The sequence below is a fragment of the Sarcophilus harrisii genome, chromosome 1 (assembly GCF_902635505.1).
Source record: "Sarcophilus harrisii chromosome 1, mSarHar1.11, whole genome shotgun sequence".
NCBI classification, from domain to species: Eukaryota; Metazoa; Chordata; class Mammalia; order Dasyuromorphia; family Dasyuridae; genus Sarcophilus; species Sarcophilus harrisii.
Window position 1 is genome coordinate 381,463,448 of NC_045426.1, and position 22,415 is coordinate 381,485,862.

Sequence of the window (22,415 nt, forward strand, 5' to 3'; positions counted from 1 at the left end):
AAGACAACACTTGGAATGATGGCTGGAAGTTGCAGTGAGAAAACTGTTAGAACTATCCAACCACAGAGATGAATGTCCTTGAGAGAGCTTCATCTCATTGTAGCTCTTTAGCCAGGAGCAGAAAGACGACTCAGTTTGAATTAAGAAGATTCTTGTTTAGGTATGGTTGGATTAGATTTTCTTCTAGTTTTTAGCCTCTCTGAATGTCTGCAGAATAACTAAAGAGATCCAGCTGGCAGGAACAAAAGTTTCATGTAGTTGAGTAAGGGAGATGTTAATGCAGGACTTTCTTCTCCAACTACTCTAAGTCTCTTCTTTTTCTAAACACCTATATATCAGGGGTTCTAAATGTGAGGTACTTATTTTTTTTAATATTGTGATAAATTTATTTCACCATACGTAGTTTTCATTGTAATCTTGTACATTTTATTTATGTGCACTTAAAAGCATTATTGTAAGAACAGGTCCCATAGCAAAAACAAAATTAAGAACACCTAAGACAGTATTCATCTATAGGAATAGAAATTGTACACAAAGACACATACACTATTATTTTGTATTAATTTTATTTTTTTAAGTGCATCTACAGTATCTTCATCTCAATTTTAAGTTCTTTGGGGCTATCATATCTTACAGTTTTTTTCTATCACATTGTGTATAGTCCACTAATCAAAACAGAGCATACTTTCACTACTGAAATGAGTCCTTTCTTCTTAGTTTCACAGTGAGGTAGAAGATATATTAAATGAGACTACTTCTTGGTATCAATTTTCTTATGTAAGAAACTAGAATTATGTACTCCAAAGAAATACTACCAGAATTCAAAACTCTATTTAAATATCAACAAGATACTCCTTTTTCTAAAAAATAAGTTTTTACATTATGCTCTGTAATGGGATTATTACCCCTTATATTTTTTAGGGTAGGTAGTTTTTAGTCAGCAACACTATCAGGAAGATATGTAGAGTTTTGTTTTGAAATATCTAAACTAATTCTCTTATGCAATTTATGGCAATTTTATCTATCTTTTATAGAAATACAGTCTCCTTATAACTCTTTAAAATACTTTTTCTTCCTTTTGCAAGTTGGAATTATTTATGAAGCTGAGTTATTAAGTCACTCCTCAGGCTTCTTTTCTGTAAGCTAAATAGTCCAACTCCTTTCACAGAAATCATAGCTAATGCTTTCTAACCCTTACAGTCATTCTAATTGCCTTCCTCTGAAACTTCTCCTTTTAAAATAAATATAAGGAATCCAATACCCCATGTGAAAATTTTAGTGTACAATGGATTAATGTTCTCAAGGAGATATCTGTACATCCTACATATTTTTTCCATCAAGATTATTTCTCTTAAAATGATAAATCATAAATAATTCTTCCCTCTAATGGAAAAAATAATAAAGCAAAATTGGCCATAAAGAAATCCTGTTTTCAATCATACACAAAAAAGAAGTAAGTTCACATGAGGAGAAAAAAGACATGGTGACAATCTGTTTTCCTATCCTAAAGTATACTGATCACTGGAATAAAGAGATAGTACTAAGAGTCATAAAAATACCCCATCTAGTAATTCAGTAACAATTCAACAAATACTTATTAGGTGTCTGTTACTGGATGTAATACTCTATGATAAGTGCTAGAAATATACATATGAATCTACATATGAAGAAGTCTTAAGCAAGGAAATAAAGAATTTAGGGACACAGATGGTGTTTTTACCAGTGCTGCCAGCTAAAGGTGAAGTAAACAACTGTCTAAGAATCAAAAAAAGAAGCTAAGCTTTTTTGGGGAAAAAAAAGCATAAAATTCAGGAATAAAGAGCTCTTGTCACATCATGGAACACAACTAATGAAAAGTAGAAAGAATGTATTTGCCTAGAAATAAGCTGATTTGATTAAAAGGAATTTAAACTAAAAAGGCAGGAGATAAAGAAGGGACAGAGAAATGTCCAAAGAGAGCTCTTAAAACAGCTCATACAGAGAATAAGAGGAAAAACAGATTAAGGCTAGAGACTTTAGGAATCCTCAAGAATCAAGGGAAAAAAGATCAGAAGTTATACTCACATTATAGATAAACGTAGAATAACAAGTAGATGTAATAAGAGGAGGTAAAATATGCTCTCATTGGTATCACTGAGAGTTTCTGAAATATAACTTTTTAACAAGAATATAACAATGAATGGATGGATGCACTTTGTTTATGAGGAAATTAAATAAGAAAATAAGGGTAGCATTGTACAGAAAAAAGATTTTTGGAAATCCAACAAACAGTGGGGGAAAGGGACCATGTGAATACATGATGGAGTACATTTGAATAAGGATTAATGGAGGGGGCACAGAATCAATGCAAAAGTGAGACTGGTCACCAGGCCAGTTAGATGAATTTTATGTGTCTCTAACACAGATCACACAGATCTAACACAGGGAGAGGATAAAGTTATGATAGAAAACTTCACTATTCACACATCTGTTGTCTATCTCCATTAAAAACATGGCAGCTAATATATTCTTGACTTAATTTGCTAATAATTTTCATTTTTCTATAAGTTGATGAAATCATCAGGGGTATTGACATTCTAGATCTGATTTTAACAAATACCCAATTAACATGAGTTCAAATAATACAGAATTTTACAAATAAAAAATGGAAACCTAAAGAGTATAAAAGTTATCTTGTTCAACCAAGGCCACGCACTTGGTCTCATTTCAGTTTTCCAGTATCTTTTTTAGACACTTTCATTTGCAACTCTTTATACTATTTCATAGTTTTCTTCTACATTAATACATAGAGGGGACTGGCGATTTGTGAGTCCTATGACCACAAGATAGAAGATTAGACATTCTTTGATCCTTTCCACTTCTCAAATCTCTCCAAAATATAAATTATGTGCCAAAGATAAAAGCAAGTTCAACTATGTCCCTGCTCCAGATTAAAAAACACACAATTGGGATGCATGTAGCCTGCAACATTTCCAATTTAGCTAAAACTAGATGAAAATGTAACTGGAAAATATTTTTTAAAATAAAAATGAATATAACATAAACAACATTACACTTAAAAACTAGGTCTGCACTGATAGAGAAAGTTCACCATACTAAATCACAGGCCTATCCCTAACAGGCAAACATGCACATTTTTCTTTTCATTAATACAATTTGTTTCTGTTCAGGGACATTGTGATACAAAGAAAAATCTGATTCTGTTTCCATAATGGAGGAGTAGGGATTTGGTATGTCACATTCTGAGGAATACAATAATTCTTTCAGGAAATCTAAAAGAATTATGCAAAATTAAATGATTAACAAGTGATTTTTAATTCAGCTGTTGTTGCTACAACTACATGTAAAAATGGCCAATAAAATCTACCAACTTGTCAGATGATTAACATTCAAATTTTAGAATACAAGATAATGCACTATGTTCTTAAGATGAAGCTTTTTATTTTATATTTTCCTATTATGTTTAACTACTAAATAGAATTTCTATCTAACACAAATTTAAAGCTGCATCTCTAGATTCCAATCTTTGCCAGTTATATCTCATAACTGGAATGTTTGCCTTAATTCCATCTTCTGGCTTTCTTCAAATCACAAGCAAAATCCTCTGTTCCACTACAAAAGTCTTCCCTGATTCCCCCTTAATGCCAGTCTCTTTTTTCTCTGGACTACTAAGTCCATTTATCTTCTATCTATCTTGTTTATACATAGTTGTTTTCATATTGTTTCCCCATAAGAGTGTATGCTCCCTGGGGGTAGAGGTCCCCCCTTTTTTAAATATACCCAAAGCTTAGCATAGTGGCCAGCTTATAGTAGTTACTTAATAAATTCTTAGACCCAGAAAAAAATTTCTTATATAAATGTAATAAAATATAATAACATTAAAATCTCTGACATACTGTAGGCATTCAATAAATACTTATTAATAAACTATTTTATTTTACCTAAAAAACATGACCCCTGCTGAACCAAACAAAATATTCAGCTCTAAATTATAAACAAGATGATTACCCAGTTTGCAGATTACAAAAATCATCAGCTTCCCTTCGTCAGCAGGACATTTCAATGCTCCAAAGTATTTTCATTCAAGTTTCCAACAAAAAAGAAGGGATGGTAAGGAATAGATGAGGCAGAAAATAAAGTCTTTGATGAAACTAACCAATAAATGTTACAGATAATAACATCTCAAGTAAAAGAATTTGTTGGAGACTAAATTAAGAAATTTTCACTAAAAACAATGTTTGATAATTATTTCAATTATCCATGCTGGTTACCACTACAAATGTGGTTTTACTATTATAGTAAGCTAATTAATTATTGTTTTCAGTGAATATTCAGTGAATAGTGTTTTCAGTAAAACATTAAAAAAAATATATAAATGTTTATGCACATCTTCTGCAAGAGCTTTCAGTAAAAATAAAATCCCATTGTATTCACACAAAATTGAAGTGGGAATTCTACTCACCCTTCAGTATCTGTAAAATAAGGAAGATTTCTTGGCTGAGATATCTGAGGTCAATTTCATAGTTCAATCTTTGATTCTAAGAAAGTTTTGCCCTGTATGCCAGCCTCGATAAATGAAGAAAAACATTTAAATGCCTCAGGACACCATTAAATCTCAAATTAATAACTTATTTGGTCAGGGATTCTTCTATCTACTCAAAAGAAAGATTCAATGTAACACTAAATCATAAAGTTCAAAATTCATTTCTTGAAAATATAACACAAATAATAATGATGTCAATTATAACAAAATGTTTCTAAATTGGTAAACTGTCTCAAAGATTTAAGAAATAAATTACTCCTATGTAAGCAGCTAAAAAATAAAATTATTCTGTATAATAAATAAATGCTACTAGATTAAAGCAGCAAATAATTTAGCCTGTAGGACTAAATTCAATTCCCATATCACAATCAGGATTTACAGCAGTGTCAAACTGAAAGAGAAATGGATCCTCGTGGTCACACTGACTTAGAAAACCACAAATTAATATTATCTATGTTGTACTATATTTTTATTTATTTTGTTAAACATTTCCCAATTACAGTTTTATCTAGGTTTGGTAGAATTTTGCCTGTTGATGATCTATACCACTCTGGTCAAGGTCACTAATGTTCTTAGCTGTAAAAGGAAGATATTACTCACTAAGTATAAAGAACCATGCTCAGGATAGGGATTCAAATTGTCATTGACAAATTCTGAATATATGACTCTGGGCATACATGATTCACTCTCTCAGTACCTCAGAAACTTCAATAATATGTAAAATGTCAATTTACAGAAGTAAAGAAAATTTCCCAGGAATTCCCTATACTAAAGAAATTATAGGCTAAATCAAAAGAAAAATTATTTAAGTCAGAGAATTGTTGTCAAAAAAAAAAAAAAAACTTTTCTAACTCTTAAGGCTATTATATCAAATGAGATAAGTGTAAAGTGCTTTGCAAACTATAAAAGACTCGATAAACTATTGTTTTTAAAAGTTAGTCAGAGTAAAAAGGATCCCAAAATAAATTTTATGTAGGTAATTTTTCTTTCCCCATCCTACTTGTGCACAGTCTTGATGGTACCCATTCTTTTCAAACCCTAATTCTGGAAACAATTACATACTTATAGTAAAACATGGTTACTTACATAATCTCTATAGCATCTATGCTGTTGAGGATACTTAATATGCCATTAAGTAAAAGTTAAATAAAATCTGGAGCATTAATTAGCACAAATAGGCAATTAAATGGATCTAAACACTAGATCATAGATTTAACATATAATCTAAGCAAAGAAAACTAAAGGCTCAATTCTAGCAACTACAAATAGGTAAAATTCTACTAGAATGAATAAAATTCCATAAAGTTCTGATTAACAAAGCTATTTTCATCTACCAATAGATGGCCCCAAAGTAGAAATATTTTTGTTTATCTATTTTACAACACGAAGCATAAACTGACTTGGATGTTTTCTTAAAAGGGGGAGAGAGTGCCTAACCTTTATAATACAAAGATTTAAACTACCCTACCACCACAACTGCCGGGAATCTAAAGTATTTTTCAAAATAAAAGAAAACTAAAAGAAAAAAAAGAAAGAAAAAATACAAACTTTCACCAACTTCCCACAAGTAAAGACAAACAGGAAGGGAGATAAGATGCAGCTGCTCCCCAGCCAAAAACAAAGTGAAAAACAGTAAGTCAATATGTTCTGAATGACTATAGTATGAAAATATCAAGTTAGCTCTCAGTTTTGATGAATCTGTGTGTGGGAGTGGGTTTGTGAGACTGGGTCTGTTTTGGTTTTGAAGAGCCAAAACTACCATCAGTCAAATGAAGAATCTGAATAATGATGGTCAAAGAATTTTGATTCGAATATCTCAGGAATACCTATAATTTCTGATCAAATTTCAGGATATTTGTCTTTCCTTTTCTCCCTCTAACCCCAACACCTCTTCATTGATGAGGTGAAAATATGTGTTGTTACTAATTTCTCCAGAGAGTGATGATGGGAAGTGGATGGAAGGAATAAAGCATCAACAATTCCACCTCCTATTGTCTTACAAAAGCATTATCAGCTAACTTCTTTTCAAGCAAGTCACCATTTTCTTGAGTTGGAACAATATGTAGAAAGCAAGTCTTGGCAAGCAAAAGGACTGGAAAAGACCCAAGAATAGGGGAAAGAGGGAAAGAGAAGGGAGAAAGGGGGTTAGAAAATTGTAGGCTAAGATATGAATTTGTCTCCCAAGACCATGGTCTCCATAATGAAAAGGTGTTGGGGAGTATGTACACAGATAATACAACTGGGATTTGAAAGAATTTACCTAGGTATTGGCAAGGGTCAGGTTAAAAATCCAAAAGCCTGCATCAATAAATGTTATTTAAAGGAATGTTATTTTTTTCTACTAGCTAAAAATGAAAACCCCCATGTTCCTAATAATCAAGAAAAATGGGAAGAAAGAGGAAAATGCACCAATTTTAATCTACTATGTGTAATCCAATTCAAGAAATTATATTAGTCTTTGACTCCTTTGTATCCAGAAATTAAAAACTGAAAATGTGCCTGCCGTCAAGGAACTTATTATATTCTACTGTAGAAGATACAACAGGTTAATAAGAACAAAATAAAAATTTTGGGGGGAACTGGAGGAAAGCAAAGAGGGATGAGGGGCCTGGCCTAGGGTTAAAATCTGAAAAAGTCCATTGTAAAAAGGAGCACTTAAGGGAACTAAAGATTCCAAATGGCTGGGGCAAAGAGAAAGAGCAGTCCAGGCATGAGAAACAGCGACAGAACACAGTGTAAGGGAAACAGCAAATAGTCTGTTTTGGCTGAAACACAGTTTGTGAAGAAGTAATTTGAAGTCAGTCTGGAAAAAGTAGTTTAAAATAAGACTGACAGTTTTGCAATGTCAAATTGTATTCTAGAGGCACTAGGGAGAACTAATGAGGCTTCCTAACAGGACAGTGGCAGGGGTGAGGCTTGCACTTTAGGAATATAAATTTGGCAACTGTACAGAAGACTTGGAAAAGAGAGAGATGGAAGATAGAATGACCAATTGAACAGGGAAGCTATGGCAAAAGTCCAGCTAAGAGATGATGAAGATCTAAACTATGGTGGTCAATTATGTGATTGTAGAGAAATGAAAAATACTGTGAAGTCAAAATGGACAAGACTTAGCAATTCACTGAATATAGGAGTGAGTGTAAAAAAGATGAGAATGATTCCAAGTTTGCAAACCCAAGTAACTTTTTTTAAAAAATCAAGAGGGAAGGTTTGGGAGGAAAGATAATATATTCTATTTTAGACATGATAAATTTGAGATGTCTATGAGTTCTGGAGTAGCACTCAACAAATATACTGTTCCTTTTGTTAATCCCGAGGGCTGGTCCTTTTGCTCCTTTCCTTTTTTACCACCATACCAAGTTCTTTCTAGACCTCTATAAATCTCCCCAATCTACCCTAGAAATGGCCACACAGCCCTGTGAAAATTTTCTAAACATATCTACTATTTGTGAATACAAGAAAACATGTAAAAGAAGATAAAGATAAAAAAATTAAAAGGTATCAAATTATATGACATCTTAGAGAATTGGTCATTCCCTACTGTTTACTGGAATATAAATTTATTTCTCCTAACTACTTCTGGGTCTTTACTATCAGTCCAAGTGGAAAAGCCCTGATTTTACTTTCAAAACCAAATCTGGAATTTATTTGTCCTATTGTAACCCAACCCACTATTAAAGTTTCCAAAGCTAAGATAATACATTCCTCATTTTATTATGGTCCTTTTTTGACTCCTAATATTTTGAGAAGATTTGTGAGTATTCCTGTTACTTTCAATACCAAATCCCTGACAAAAACTGCATGATATTGAAGAAAGCCAATTGGAACCTGGGTTCAAATCCAACTCCAGTCTGTGATACACACTAGCCCTAAGACCCAGTACTCCAGGCTAAGGCTTCTTAAACTTTTTCTACTCACCAACTCCTAGATTTATAAAAATAGGTATACAAATTAAACATTTACTGATAATAATTGTTTCAAAACCTCCATATTCAATTATGAAACCCAATGTGGGGTCACACAGTTTAAGAAGCTTTGCTCTAGGAAACTCTTTAAGATTAAGATTTCCAGAGAAGGTACCCAACTACATTAAGAGAGGGAATTTCTTCATAAGAGGATTTACTATGCCAATGAAATTATAAATCTAATCCCCATCCTAACCCCCATTCCCTTCCCTCCACCCTGCAAAATGCTTTTTTCCGATTAGTTAAAAAGAGACCACAAAATAACAATTAACATGTATAAAAAATTTTAAATGCCAAGGTGTAATAGAAAGAAGAGTTTAGGAGCCAGAAGACCTAGATTTAAATCTCAACTCTTTGGTTATTGCTTATGTGATCTTGGATAAGTCATTTGAGCTCTTTTAGTTTTATCTTTACAATGAGAGGTCTGGACTAAAAAAAGATGTACTTAACCCTCATGAGGTTCATAGATAAATTTCATAAGCTCCATGAACTTGAATGGGAAAAAAAAATAATTTTCACTAACCTCAAACTGAAAGTTAGCATTTCTTAAATTATGATTTTAAAATTACCCTAAAAAATAGTTTAGAGTTCATTGATTTTACCTGACTGCCAAAGGAGTCCCATGACAAAAAAAAAAAAAAAAAAAAGTTAAGAACTCCTGAACTAAATAATTTCTAAGATCCTTTCTACCTCTAATATTGTAAGTATCTATGATTATATGTCTTGAAACTTCACCTAATGATTAAGTGCTCTATGCAATTACAATTTTTTTAAGTATTAACAAGTCACTGAAATCATATGAAAAATGTGAACAATGAATGCCAAAATACTCTCCCATATTTTTATTTTTCTCAAGAAGCTAATAGCAACATAACAAATAACTAGCATGTTGACTAGTATTACTACTTCAATACACACTCAGGTTTCTTGGACCCAGAAGCTGCATGCAAAAAATAGAAGAAGCCTATAGACCAAAAGAAAAATAAAGGCAATATATTCAAAAGCTGCCTAATTAACCCTTCAGAATTGAGGGGTGGAAAAGTGTAGCTCTAGAAACTAGTATGAAAAATATTTTACACATACAAAATCACACTCAATTTTACAGATAGAAATTAGAAGTCCTAGGACTTCGGGTCATTCCAAGGACCAGATAATAACTTAGGAGAGGAGATTAATTTCTCTGGGGAAGGAGGCTGATCCTACTTCTGCCCCTCATAGGTCAGGTCCAGCAGGTAAGACAATCTAGAAAGCAACAACATTCTTTGAGAAACAAATAGAAAACAGCATATGCCAAACAAGTCAAAACTATCACCACTACCTTAAATATCACCTTTCCTCAAACTCTCATAAAGATAGCCTGGGAACCCCTAATCCAAGAGACTTTGGTATAGCAATGTTTCAGCCATCAAACTGGGAAGCAACCCCTATGAAATTCCAGCCTTGCAAGCTGCAGCTACTAAAGTAACATCTATCAAAGACTCAGAAAAAGAAAGTTCTTGCCACTAAAATCCTTAGTATTGTCAAGTGTTCAAAAAGGTTCAACATCAGAAACTGATGAGATTAACTGAGAGATGATGATTATCGGTGAAATGACAATAAAAAAGAATCATTATGATCTACTGAACACTAAAGGATCATGGGACCTTCTGACTTTTTGACTTGCCTTGAAACCTTTTATATGGCCATTGTTTCCACCATTAATATGTGTGCTTGTTGAGAATAGGGACTGCCTCACTTAGCATAGTGCTTTGCAAAATGTAAGCACTTAATACATGCTTTATTGATTTATTCTTTTATTTATTCACATTGATAAATGAATTCAAGAAATACTTATTAAGCACTTTCTATTTGCCAGATACTGTGCTAAGATACTATATATGGGCACAAATAAGGAAAAGAGTCACAGCAAGCTCCTTGGATCCTAACCACCTGTTATGAGAAAACAATATATAAAAGAAGCTGAAAGAGGGGAAGAAGAAGGTAAAGTTCAGATACAAGAAAGTAAGGTTCAGATAACAATTAAGCTTTTACTTTGACAAAAAACTACTGTTTATTCTGATAAAGATTTTAAAGAACTTCCTATTTACGTGTTTATTACTGCCTTTTAAAAATATTTAAACAAGTAATTTTCATTTGCCTCTCTGGTTTTTAGAACTTCTGATTTCACACAAACCAATCAAATTTTATTTGAATTTTCAAACGCATATCATTTCCCAAACTTTTGTTCAGTGTTTTTTTCCAATCATGTCTGACTCTTAGTGACATCAATTGAAGTTTTCTTGTCAAAGATACAGAATTGGTTTGCCATTTCCTTTTCCAGTTCACTTTATAGATGTGGAAACTGAGATAAATTGATGAAGTGACTTGCTGAGTATCACAGAGTTAGGGAGTATCTGAAGCTACATTTGAACTCAGGAAGTTGAGTTTTCCTGACTACAAGCCTAGCACTATATTGACTTTGCCACTTAGCTGCCTATTTCTCAAACTAAGAACCATGAAATTTGAGCTACAAGGGGAGAATATCTTGGAGAACATCTAGTCCAATCTTTTCTTTTGTATAGATGAAGAACCTGATATCTAGAGATATTTATCCAAGATCACACCATCAATAAATGGTAGAGTGTTCCTTAATAAGCCTATTTTACCACTCATTTGCTTTTTAATATATCTTTTTAGCTAAAACTTTCTCAGTAAAATCTTAGTCTCAAAATTTTCCCCCTTGCAATTGTACAAAGGACTAATAAGAACCTCTCTAGTCATTGCTAATCTCTAGTAAACTTCTGGTATCTGGCTTATAACAGTAGCTTCATTAAATAAACTTGATTAACTCGTAGGCTTAGGATGTTTGTGGCAGAATCAAAATTTTGGAACTGGAGAATACATTGAGGATAGACAACAACTAGAAGAAAACTAAAGTAAAAATTACCACTAAGAAAGTACAGATGTTTTAAGTACACAAGTGAACTTTATTACAATGTGAGAACATTTTACGAAAAAATTTTATGCTATTGCCTTTAAGACCTTTCCTGATTCTCCCTCCCCCAATCTGCATATCAATTTGCATATTCTTGAACAAGAATGAAAGATTCGAAATAAACATCCCTCATTCGGAGACTAGCACTATGAAATTCTTTTTACAACATTTTACTTTTTAAAAAAATGAAACCCTTCTCCCAAAAAGAAGATTCTTCAAAGTTGCTGCCACTTTAGCACACTTGAGACAGAGGAACATCTGAGAATTCTGACACAGGATAATAATCTGTTTATGAAAATAAATATCTATGGTCAGTAAAAATTTCTAAATATACTCTTGAACAAGACCAGAACCACCCAACAGAATTGTGAATAATATTTTGGATTAGCAAATTCCTACCAAACTTTTCCCTGGGCACTACAAAACAAAACAAAACTTCACTATATTAATGATTTCACCTTTTTTAAATCAGAAAACTCCCTTCCTCAACACTGTCATTTAGCAAAATATTATCATTTATATTCCTCATAAGTTTCAAGTTCTTTGGAATTGTTTTTCAACTAATTTGTTTGTGAAAACATTTAATAATCTTTTTTATTTATCTTTATAGAATAACCAGTTTTAAGAGTAAGTTCCTAAAACCATAGGATAAACAGGGAGATAAGAGAAAACCCAATACTTCAAATGGCCTTGAGAAAAAAAATTTTTTGACAAGCTGTGACAGATTTCACAATCAAGCTTCCAGAAGATACCAAATTACCACAATTACCTCTGAAGGCTGGGACAGAACAAGGAGAGGCTGGCTACCTGGACTCATTTGGGTATGAACACCCAGAATTATCTACTTCTGCTCTAAGCAAAATTTACCAATCATAAAAAGGCATTTATAAATTTATCTTTAGTATCTTAGTTAATTATATAGTAAGATAATTTGTCATAGTTTTCATATATTAATACTTAATGTTGCCATAAAATAGGAAATTAACCAAGTCAAAAACTGTTAAGCATGTTCATGCAAACAATTCTATCTTTATCACTACCATTATCTGATACAGAAAATCCAGCAAACATTTATTAAGCACCTACTGTATCCAAAGCACTGTAATAGCACTAGTAATAAAAAGATATAAAAGGCAAATGCCCTGTCCTCCCCCTGTTGGGGAAGAAAGAAAGGGGGAAGAGGTTACACTGGCATATAGATAAGTTTAATACAAGGTAGAAAATCATGACGTCAAGAGATCCCAAAATATTGTAGGAAAATGTGAAAAGGGGAGAAAATATTCTGTTGGAGAAGGGGGAAGAAATCCAAGCAGGCTTTTTGGAGATAACCTAAACCTTGAAAGAAGACAATTTTGACTACATAAAGGTAGAAGGTATCATGTGGACTTTACGTATCATAAGATGATCCAGTTATAGTCACAACCTTCTTTCATTGTTCCTACTATTTCTTCATTCCTACTGAAATTATTCTATAATCCTAGTAACCTCCAGTCTTTTAACCCCTCCCAATTTTAACAATCCTTAATGTTTTTCTGGCTTTACTTCCTTACTCAGACTGGACCTTATAGTTAACCATTTCAATAATCTTGATAGTACCCTATAATCTTTCACCCTCCCTTAAATATTCACTGTTCCCTAATGCTAGATAATTGTTACTCTCAGGTTTTCCAGATCTGCTAGAAAAAGTTTGAACTTCAGGCATATAGTTTGAACCCAACAACTGTTTCTAAAACAGCATATTAGAAGGATAATTAAAATGTTTTTTAAAGTTAAAGATTTGTTCATGTATTCTGATCTTTTAGAAATATGGCTGAGTTTGGTGCCCTTCCTTAACTCTGACTGATGTTGAAGGCACAGAGCTTTATAAAAATGTAGCTTTTAAAGAAACTGTAAGCTCAGTAAAGAGGAAGAAGTTGGGCAAAAGAAGGCTCACTGAGAAGAGGAAGGAGCATATTTGGAAATAAATGTGTGTTAAAAAAAACAGCAAAGGCATTGGGTTTTTTCCAAAGGGGAAAAAAATAGATGTGGAAGAAAAGCATATATGCAAGAAAATACTAGACTCTTTCATATTTGCAAGTGCCTTATAGAGTAAGCACTTAATAAATTAATTTAACTGAATTGAAATAATTGTTTTAGTCTACTTGAAGAGACCAAGATATTGATATTATAAAGGTCATCTATTATATCCCAAGAAGAAATCCATAGATGTAAAGATATTTATGATATACTCGGAATCAAAAGAATTGAGTTCAAGTCTCAGTGCTTCCACTTACATCTCTGGAGTTTTGGAAAAGTCACAACCTCTTCTACTTGAGGTTTCACTGCATTTGCACTTGTACCTCTAAATTTATGATTCTTATATTTCTCAATCTTAATCATTATCCATTATACTAACATACTATAACTTTATTTAACCATTCCCCTTGCTGATGAACATTGTAGAGTTCCAATTTTTTTCAATTATAAATATCGTACTATAAAAAAAATCTTTGAACAGATAGCTTTTTTTTCACTGATACCACTAGATTCTATTAGTATGGACTAACTTAAATTTTAAAAGTACAGCTTTTTATGTTTTAACAATTATCAGTGAGGAACCTCCCACTTCTATTTTATAGACTTTTCCCAAATTTTGGGATTTTGATTAACTCCTTAGTTCCTTTTTCTTTCTTGTTATCTAGCTATTGATTTCTTCTCTCAGTTACATAGAGAAGTAAAATATCCTTCTTTCACTTTTGTCAGATTTTTAAATTTCCTTTTCTGTGCCTTCTTTCTAAAAAGTAATTTTTCATTCACCCTCTTCCTTATTTTTTTTTTCTTTCTGTATAGTCTAGCCTTTTATTCTTTGATTCATGGCTCTTGTATTTATTTAGTCCTTCTTTAATCTTTGCATCCATCATGGAATTAAAAGTTTTTTGAGTAACTATTTGTTTCCCTCTTCTTAAGTTTCTATATTGCTGGCTTGTAGATGTTCCCCCTAACCTCCCTTTTTTGTTTTGTGCTTTACTCTTAGAAATTCCAATTCTTTCAGGATATAGGAAAGAAAATGAGCCATGATAAGCATAGTCTTATGTCTCTGAATGTGCAATTCATTATTGACTTCTGCTCTTTTCATGGTAACTTTTTTCCCATTTGCCTTGAAATTTCTCTCTCTTTTTTTTTGTTTCATTACCTCCTACTTTTCTGGGTGTCAAGTACTTCCAATATTCCTCTTCTCCTGAAGCATAAAGAGCAGTCTCACAAAGTAAATACCAGTAGATTGTACCTATTGTCACAATCTTTCTTTACAGACTATCTCTTTCTGCAGGAAAGCATTTATTGAGGGTACCCCCTCTCATAACTAAATTTGCCAGTTTCTTTCCCCACTTTTCAATTTAACCTGCGTCTTGCAATTTGCAGCATACAATTGTTTTGTTGTTGTTTTAGAGGTAATTTGTTTTCTTTTTATTGTCACTTTGTTTTCTGTGTTCAAAGTTCTGGGCAACTTTTTTGCATAAGTGTTCAGATTTTCTGACTTTGAGTTGTTCTGAAAGATCTATATTCTTAAACTATCTCTAGGCATCCTATCTTTAGGATCAATATGTTTTGTTCATATGAAGATCATATTCTCTTTAAAGTTACTGCTCTTTACCCCTTTTCTAGATTGTCCTTTACTTTGGTGTGTTTGCATTCCCAAGCAATTATTCTTTTCCTCACTTTGTAAGACTTGCCACTATGGGTTCAAATTTTTCTATTTTGTTAATTATTACTATTATGCAAAATTCTACGTTCATAATTTTCATTTCTCTTGTAAAGCATTTACAAACAAGCAGCTGTGGTTTCACCCCTCTTTGGAATTCATGAGGTTTCTGCCTCATCAAGGATTCATTCTCCTTTGTCTTAAAATATTTATTCTTAGATGTTTGGATTCTTTTATCTGACCTAGAAGCAATATTCCCTTCTGTTATTAATATCTTTAAAATTGGTTGATCTGCTTCTGTGTTGTTCAATCACATCTGATTCTTCATAACCCCCCTAAAACTCGCCAATACTATCTGTTGGATGTTCCTGGCTAAGAGAACATCTTAGTGGTTTGGAGTGGTTTGTCATTTCCTTCTCCAATAGATTAAGGCAAACAGGCTAAGTGACTTGCCCATGATAACATAGCTAGCGTCTAAGACCACATATGAATTCAGGTCTTCTTGATTCCAGGACCAGTATTCTATCCACTAGGCAATCAAGCAGCTTGTGATCAAGATCTTCAATTAAGTTTTCTTCCCCCTGAGACTGCTGACAATTTCAGCCTTTTTTTTTCTCGGTTAAGCACCCTATCATTATCATTCACTCACTCCTTCCCTTTTAGTATGGTTTCCTTTAGGGTTACTGAGACTTACTAGTACCTCCTTTCTTCTATGCTGGAGCTATTCAGAGTTCACCAGCTTTAGTTTTTGCCCCAAGGTTAACATCTGGGGTGACAGAAGTGGCTCTAATTGTGTTCCTACTTTCAAGCTTAGTGGAATGCCACCCCCACATCCCACTCTCCTTTCCTCTTTTCCTCAGTTCTTCACTGTTGTCACACAGAGTAATATCAAATTCTGAGAAAGCCTCAGTCCTTGGCATCTCTAGACATAGAGGAGAAAGCAGCAGTTGGAGTACAAAGTAGAATTCTGTGGCAGGCCCATGGTCACCTTGTGCAGTCCTGCTGATACAGGTATAATGAAAAGTATGGGAGGAGTACTAAGTAAACCTTTTAGGGATTAGGTTTAATCAGCCTTCTCTACTGTTGATTCATCAAATTTTTACTGGTTGGAATTACTTCATCTCTTGCACATAATCCCTATTCCGGAGGTTTCAGAGGTTATAATTATTATAGAAAATGTCTAGTTCTTTACAGTGTTTAACATTATTTTAATATCCAAGCCATTTCTATCTTTAAAAATGTTAAAATTGCATTCCTATTTCATCAGCCCCCTTTTGATACCTCCGTATCCCTAAGATGACTTGCTATTTGTGGGACTCTTAAAAAATTGTTATATTGTGTTAAATACAAGTTTGAGATCAACATTCCCAAACAGTAGTCTCTAATCAATTCATTCTCAGATCACTCTGGATTAAAAGGAATAGCTTCTTCCCAGGGATCTAGATCAATATCTCAATCCTTTTTGAGTAGCAAAGAAAGGCACTTTTCCAGAATGCTTCAATAGACCAATATACTTCAGGAGATGGAGAAGGCAAGGATCTAAGGAAATTTGGTTACTGCCTTTAATCTCTTTCCCCAAAAAAGATCTCAGTTCTCAAACATCTATAAATTTTAAGAGGGAAAAGTGGGAAAAAAGCTTTTAGATGAGAAATTTTTTTTAAATATTTCTAGAATAACCTTAGGGTACAATAGTAAAACAGATACTAAAATCTCTTCTTTAATGTAATTTCCACTGATAAAATCATATCAATTTCTGATAAGGAACTTAGTGACAGTGAGTAAATTAGTAGGCCTTTAGTGACAAGAAATTTCTTTTCTGAATGTTCAGTAGATATGTTTATGGTACCTGTAGGTACTAAATGCCAGAATACTACCCATTAGAATTGGATGGAATTATGGGGAGTCTTCCAAAGGCTCTTGGGATTAGAAGTCTTAGGCTTTTCTCCCTTTAAGTCTGGAGGGAAAGGGTGGTCAAAGTGGTGGTAGAGATCAAGAATGGTTCCACAGAAGAGAGACACATTCTATTCCTCAGAAGTTATGGGAAGTCCTAGGTGTGGCACATTGCACATATTTTCAGATTTTTTTCCCCCAACTCTTCTGTTTTTCTTTTCTTTTGTCTTTTAAATATTATGGAATGGCTCTCTGGTGTGTGTGTGTTTGGGGGGAGAAATTATGGTAATGTTAAAAAAAGAGACATCAATAAAGAAACTCTGACATCAAAAATTTCAAGTTACAATGAATATAAATACTTTGATTTTCCTCCAAAACTTAAACATATGCTTTCCTTTAAACATCAGGAATGGTGGCAAAGAAATAGTCTGGCAATATAGATTATACGCATTAAATCTTATATCAATGCCTATTATATTTTGGCCAACTTAAAGAATGGTTAAATAAATGTAATGGAATGTTATAATGCAATTAATATGAAGACAATGAAGAATATATGGATAAGGCATCTGGAAAAAACTTTTGAAAAATAACACAAAATGAAAAGAGTAGAACCAAAAAATGATGCACATACTTAATTATTATGAGAAAAAGTGAATGAGAATGACAATAATTCCTTTTTCATGAAGGATTATAGTAAGAAACTAAGAATTTCTTGTTATACTTTATACACAAATAAATTTAAATGTAATTAGAGTATAATTATGTTTTATGCTATTTTTAATATTTAACTTTTAAAAATTTGATCTCTTTCAACATCATGGTGAGAGAACACAATGCCTACTACATAGTAGGTTGTTTAATAAATGCTTTGTTGATAAGATTACAGTACAAGAGAATTCAGGAACTTTTTGAACTATCAAATGCAAAGTGCTGTATCAATATAAAATTAGAAAAAATGTCTTTAGGGGTGTGCTATATAGGGGCCATCTGTACATGGTCCTGCTTTATTCAACATTTTAATAAAAAACCTGAAGATAAATCTATCACGTTTATCAAATTTGCAAATAATTGGACCTTCCAGCTTTCTTTATTTTCTCCAAGTAAAAGTACAATAGCCAAGGCCTAGTTCCCAACCTGACTGGCACAGAAGTTTAAGCAGACCTCTTTGGTTAGTTCAGTGGGCTTTCACTCCTGGGGGAACATCATATTGATACTAGACTCAATGCAGACACCTGTTTGGCTTTAGCTTTTTTGTAGTTCACAATTCCCAAACTCAGCCTTAGTCTCCCCAGTAGCATGGATTACTAGCAACTCTAATTCCCAATTTCATGTTAATATGATGGATAACAAAATTGGAGTTGGGGGGGGGGAATGGTCCCCATAGGTGGAACTGAGAAAAGTGATGGAAATTAAAGAAAACATTTCTTCTCAACATAAGAACTTTCTAATAAGAGTAGTCAAAAGGTCTCCTGGGCTACCTCATAAGATAGTGATGTTCCTGTCTCTGGAGTTCCGCAAGGCCACTAATTAGAAATGTGGATCAGATTTGAACTTCAATTAGGAGCTGTACTAAATGACTTCACAGAAATAAATAATCTCAAGAGTTTGAAGAGATCTCAAAGATCATCTAGTCAGACTTGTACCTGAACTACAATCTCCCTATAAAATCCTAAAGAGGTTATCCATCTCTACTTGAAAAGCTCCAGCGAAGGTTACTTTGTAAAAGCTATCCATTATACCACTGAAATTCTAAGATTCTGTTGCAAAAATAGTTTATCTGATAATACTTCAGAATTTACAAAGCTTCCCTATCAACAAGTATTCTTTCAACACTATCAAAAACAATATGTCCTTACATTTGTATAGTGCTTTACAGTTCACAAGCAGATGTTATATCTATTATATACACTATTAAGAAATATTCCCAGCCCCTTGACTCACTATCCAGATGGGAAATCTACACCCAAAACACATAAAATAGAATTAAGTGTGGTATAACAACAATAAGTGCCATAAAAGCTCAGAGAATATAAACTGTATGGCTTAAGACAGGTGGCTTCATAGAAGAGGAGAGATTTGGGCTGAGTCCTCGTGTACTACTTTATGGATTGATTACATTTTCCTTCCTTTCTTTTTATCTCTCCTCATTTAACTTGTCATAATGTGGAACTGAGTTACATTTTAAAATGCATGTTACTTGAAGAAGCAACAAAAGTGATACTGATGGAAGGTAAACGACATGGCCAAGGTCATGCATATAGAAGTGAGATTAGAAATCAGATCCTCTGACCCTAAATCCTTTCTTGTCCACTGACCCATGCTACTCCTCACATAGTCTAATATTCAAATTTTCCCAAAAGAAAGTGGATAATAGATAAAGCTAATAGAAATAAGATAGATAAAACTAAGTGGAGCAATGGATGAAGTGCTAGCCTAGAGTTAGGAAGAATCTAACCTCAGACACTTATTAGCTATGTACTCTGGGCAAGTCACTTAACCCTGCCTGCCTCAGTTTCCTTATTTGTAAAATAAGATGGAAAAGCCCAGATGGGTGAAATCTCAAGCTTAAAAAAAAAAAAAAAAAGAAAGAAATCTACATGAAGAAGTGTGCTAGAGACTGCTGGAGCTAAAAGTTGATTCTTCAATTTTCAGCCGGCATATTTACACCTTGGATTTGGGCAAATCCTAGATATTTAATTTTAATTTACTGGGTTTTTTTAGTTGTCTAGATTTTGAGAAAAAAGTGATAGGGAAAATGTTAATAAAGCAGATTAAAATTAAAAAAACAAAAGGGGTCAAAGATTCAGACACAACAAAAACAATGTATAAACTAACTTTTTTATAAAGTTATTTGTTGCATTAACAAAAGAGACTGGATCTGTCATTTCATCAATATAGGAAACTTTTTCTGACAAGGAAACTCCTTCTACCAATTCAAGTTGGCAGCTTCTCTACAAGCTATAGTCTTAGAGAGCTGCTTAGGACACTGCATGAATTAAAAAATTACATTGTATTAAAAAATACAAAAAATTACAAGTAATAAAAAATTACTTAATTTTGAAATTAAGTAATTTTAATCATTTATGTCTATTTTTTGGAAGCTAATTTTTTTTTACTATCATATATCCCTGGATTAATTTTTGTGTGTGTAGTTTCAAAGTGTTTTTGCATATACTCTTTTTAGATCTCTCTAGCTTTATCCACTAAATCAGAAATTGGAACAATGCTCAATTCAAATGATATGTAGTAAAGAGCATAATACAATGATCTCTTTAGTGTATTCCAACAACATACTTTGTTTTAAGAAACTTTAACAAAGGGAAAAATAAGAGGCATAGGAATACATTCTGGACAGCAAAAAATAAAATTATGATGCAAAAAAATGTCATTAACTAAAATCATATGTTCTAGACAATATATAAAATATGCATCCTGAGAACATTTGACTTGATGTTATACAACACATATAAATTAGAAAAAATGATGTGTATATATACACACCTTTTTGTGCTTTTGAATACATGTGAGGCACACATCCCACTAGTTTTTACTACAGATTTCCTTCTCTGCATTAACAGGGGTATAACAGGGGTCAAGGAGTTACAAAGGACAATCAGAAAAAAAAATCTAGTTATTTCTGGTTCTTCTGGATGCAAAATAAAAGCAGCAAATTTCTCTCCTACCTGTCCTCCTCAGATCTCTGATCTTTGAAGCTCATAATAACATAAAAATCCAATCACTATTAACTATCCAGGAAGACTCTCCAGTTTTATAACCCACTCGTTAAAAGAAATCAGCTTTATCATATGATCCAGTCTATTCTGCTTCTGTAATTTTTAACTTTTTTTTTTCTTTGTGACCAACTTCCTTATAATGGGGCTTTGTTACTGGAGGATTTATTAGTCAAAATATTGCTGCTTTGGTATTTTAAAGTAATTATGTACTACAAGCAGGCTAAACACAGTTGGCCTGTTTTAGGCAGGAGGTAAAGATCACATGCAATATCTATTCTGGAATTTAGGGCTTTAATCTCAAATGGAAAGATGAATTCATGCAAGACACATAAGGGGAATTCATATTTCAAGTAGGAAATAATATTGGGTGACTTCTAAGATCCCTTCCAACTCTAGGATGCTACAATTCTTTGTCACCATACATAATTCTTCCCTTCAAGGTACTTTCATTATACAACATAAATAATGTTTTGTCCAAATAATGAGTTTCATGAGTATTTCAGATCTGAAAAACCCTTTACATTTAAACCTCACAACAATCCTCAACAATAACCAATGATATTGTCCTTATTTTGCAGATGAAAAAGACTGATATACACTGAATGGCTCTGGTTGATTTAGTCGATACTTCAGCTTTGAACCAAGAATTTCTGACTGCCAAGTCCAGCATTCTATATCAATCAGCTATATCAATCACTTCCCAATTTCTGTATTACAGATAAAACAATTCCTCAAAAGAATGATTTCATTATATGAATACTATATCTCAATCAACACAAACCACAACCCTTTTAAAGCCTTAGTAGTCAGTTTAACAAACTACGATAAAGTGCACTATTTGGTCTCCACAGATGTTAGTGCCTTCCCATGTAAAGTTACCTTTCATTTACTCCTCTCTCTATAATTATCTTCTATATGCCTTTCTATAGAAATGTTGTCTCCCCCTCTATCTCACCTTATTAAAAGAAAAAGCTTCCTGAAGGCAAACTACTTTTGTTTTTTCTTTTATATTTTCCATGTTCATCTCTTAATAAGTGCTTATTAAATGTTGCTGATTGACTGGCTAACCTTCTGGTGATGAGCCTCTTTAAGCTTTTTGAGAATGGTCTCCAAAAGGCAGTTTATTCCTACCTTCAAGATTTTTAGGATTGTTGGATTGACTAGAGATTTTATTCACAGGCAGTCTTTGAGGCTAGGGGTCAATTCCTCACCCCAATGAGGAATCACCATATTAAATACACATTCAAAAAACATAATCTATTCTGTCTGGGGACTATTTAGTTTGGATGGTTTGAGCATTATGATCATAATGAGGCCAAGGTCATAAGCTTGATGCAAAGAAACGTTCTACAGTCACACTCTGCACACACATACACACAATCCTTCCCCACTAGGTAAGCCTACCCAGGTAAGACATAGAAAATTCAATGCGAACCACCACAACGTCTAAAAATAATTTTTAAATACTGACTCATCATCAATATGGCATGTCATAAAATTTTATTAATTCATATGGGAAAGATAACATTATCAATAGTACTGTAATATCAGAGTTCAAGGAATCTCTGGAAACGTGATGAGGAGGAGGAAGGGAAGAGGAGGAAGAAAGGGGTTACTTATCTATTAT

General features: G+C 33.0%; 1 protein-coding gene across 1 annotated transcript in view; it reads right to left on the bottom strand.

Annotated features, from left to right (window-relative positions):
* Positions 1-22,415, bottom strand: part of GALNT1 (polypeptide N-acetylgalactosaminyltransferase 1) — a 148,714-nt gene that overhangs the window by 125,360 nt on the left and 939 nt on the right. The gene's annotated exons all lie outside the window — the stretch shown is intronic.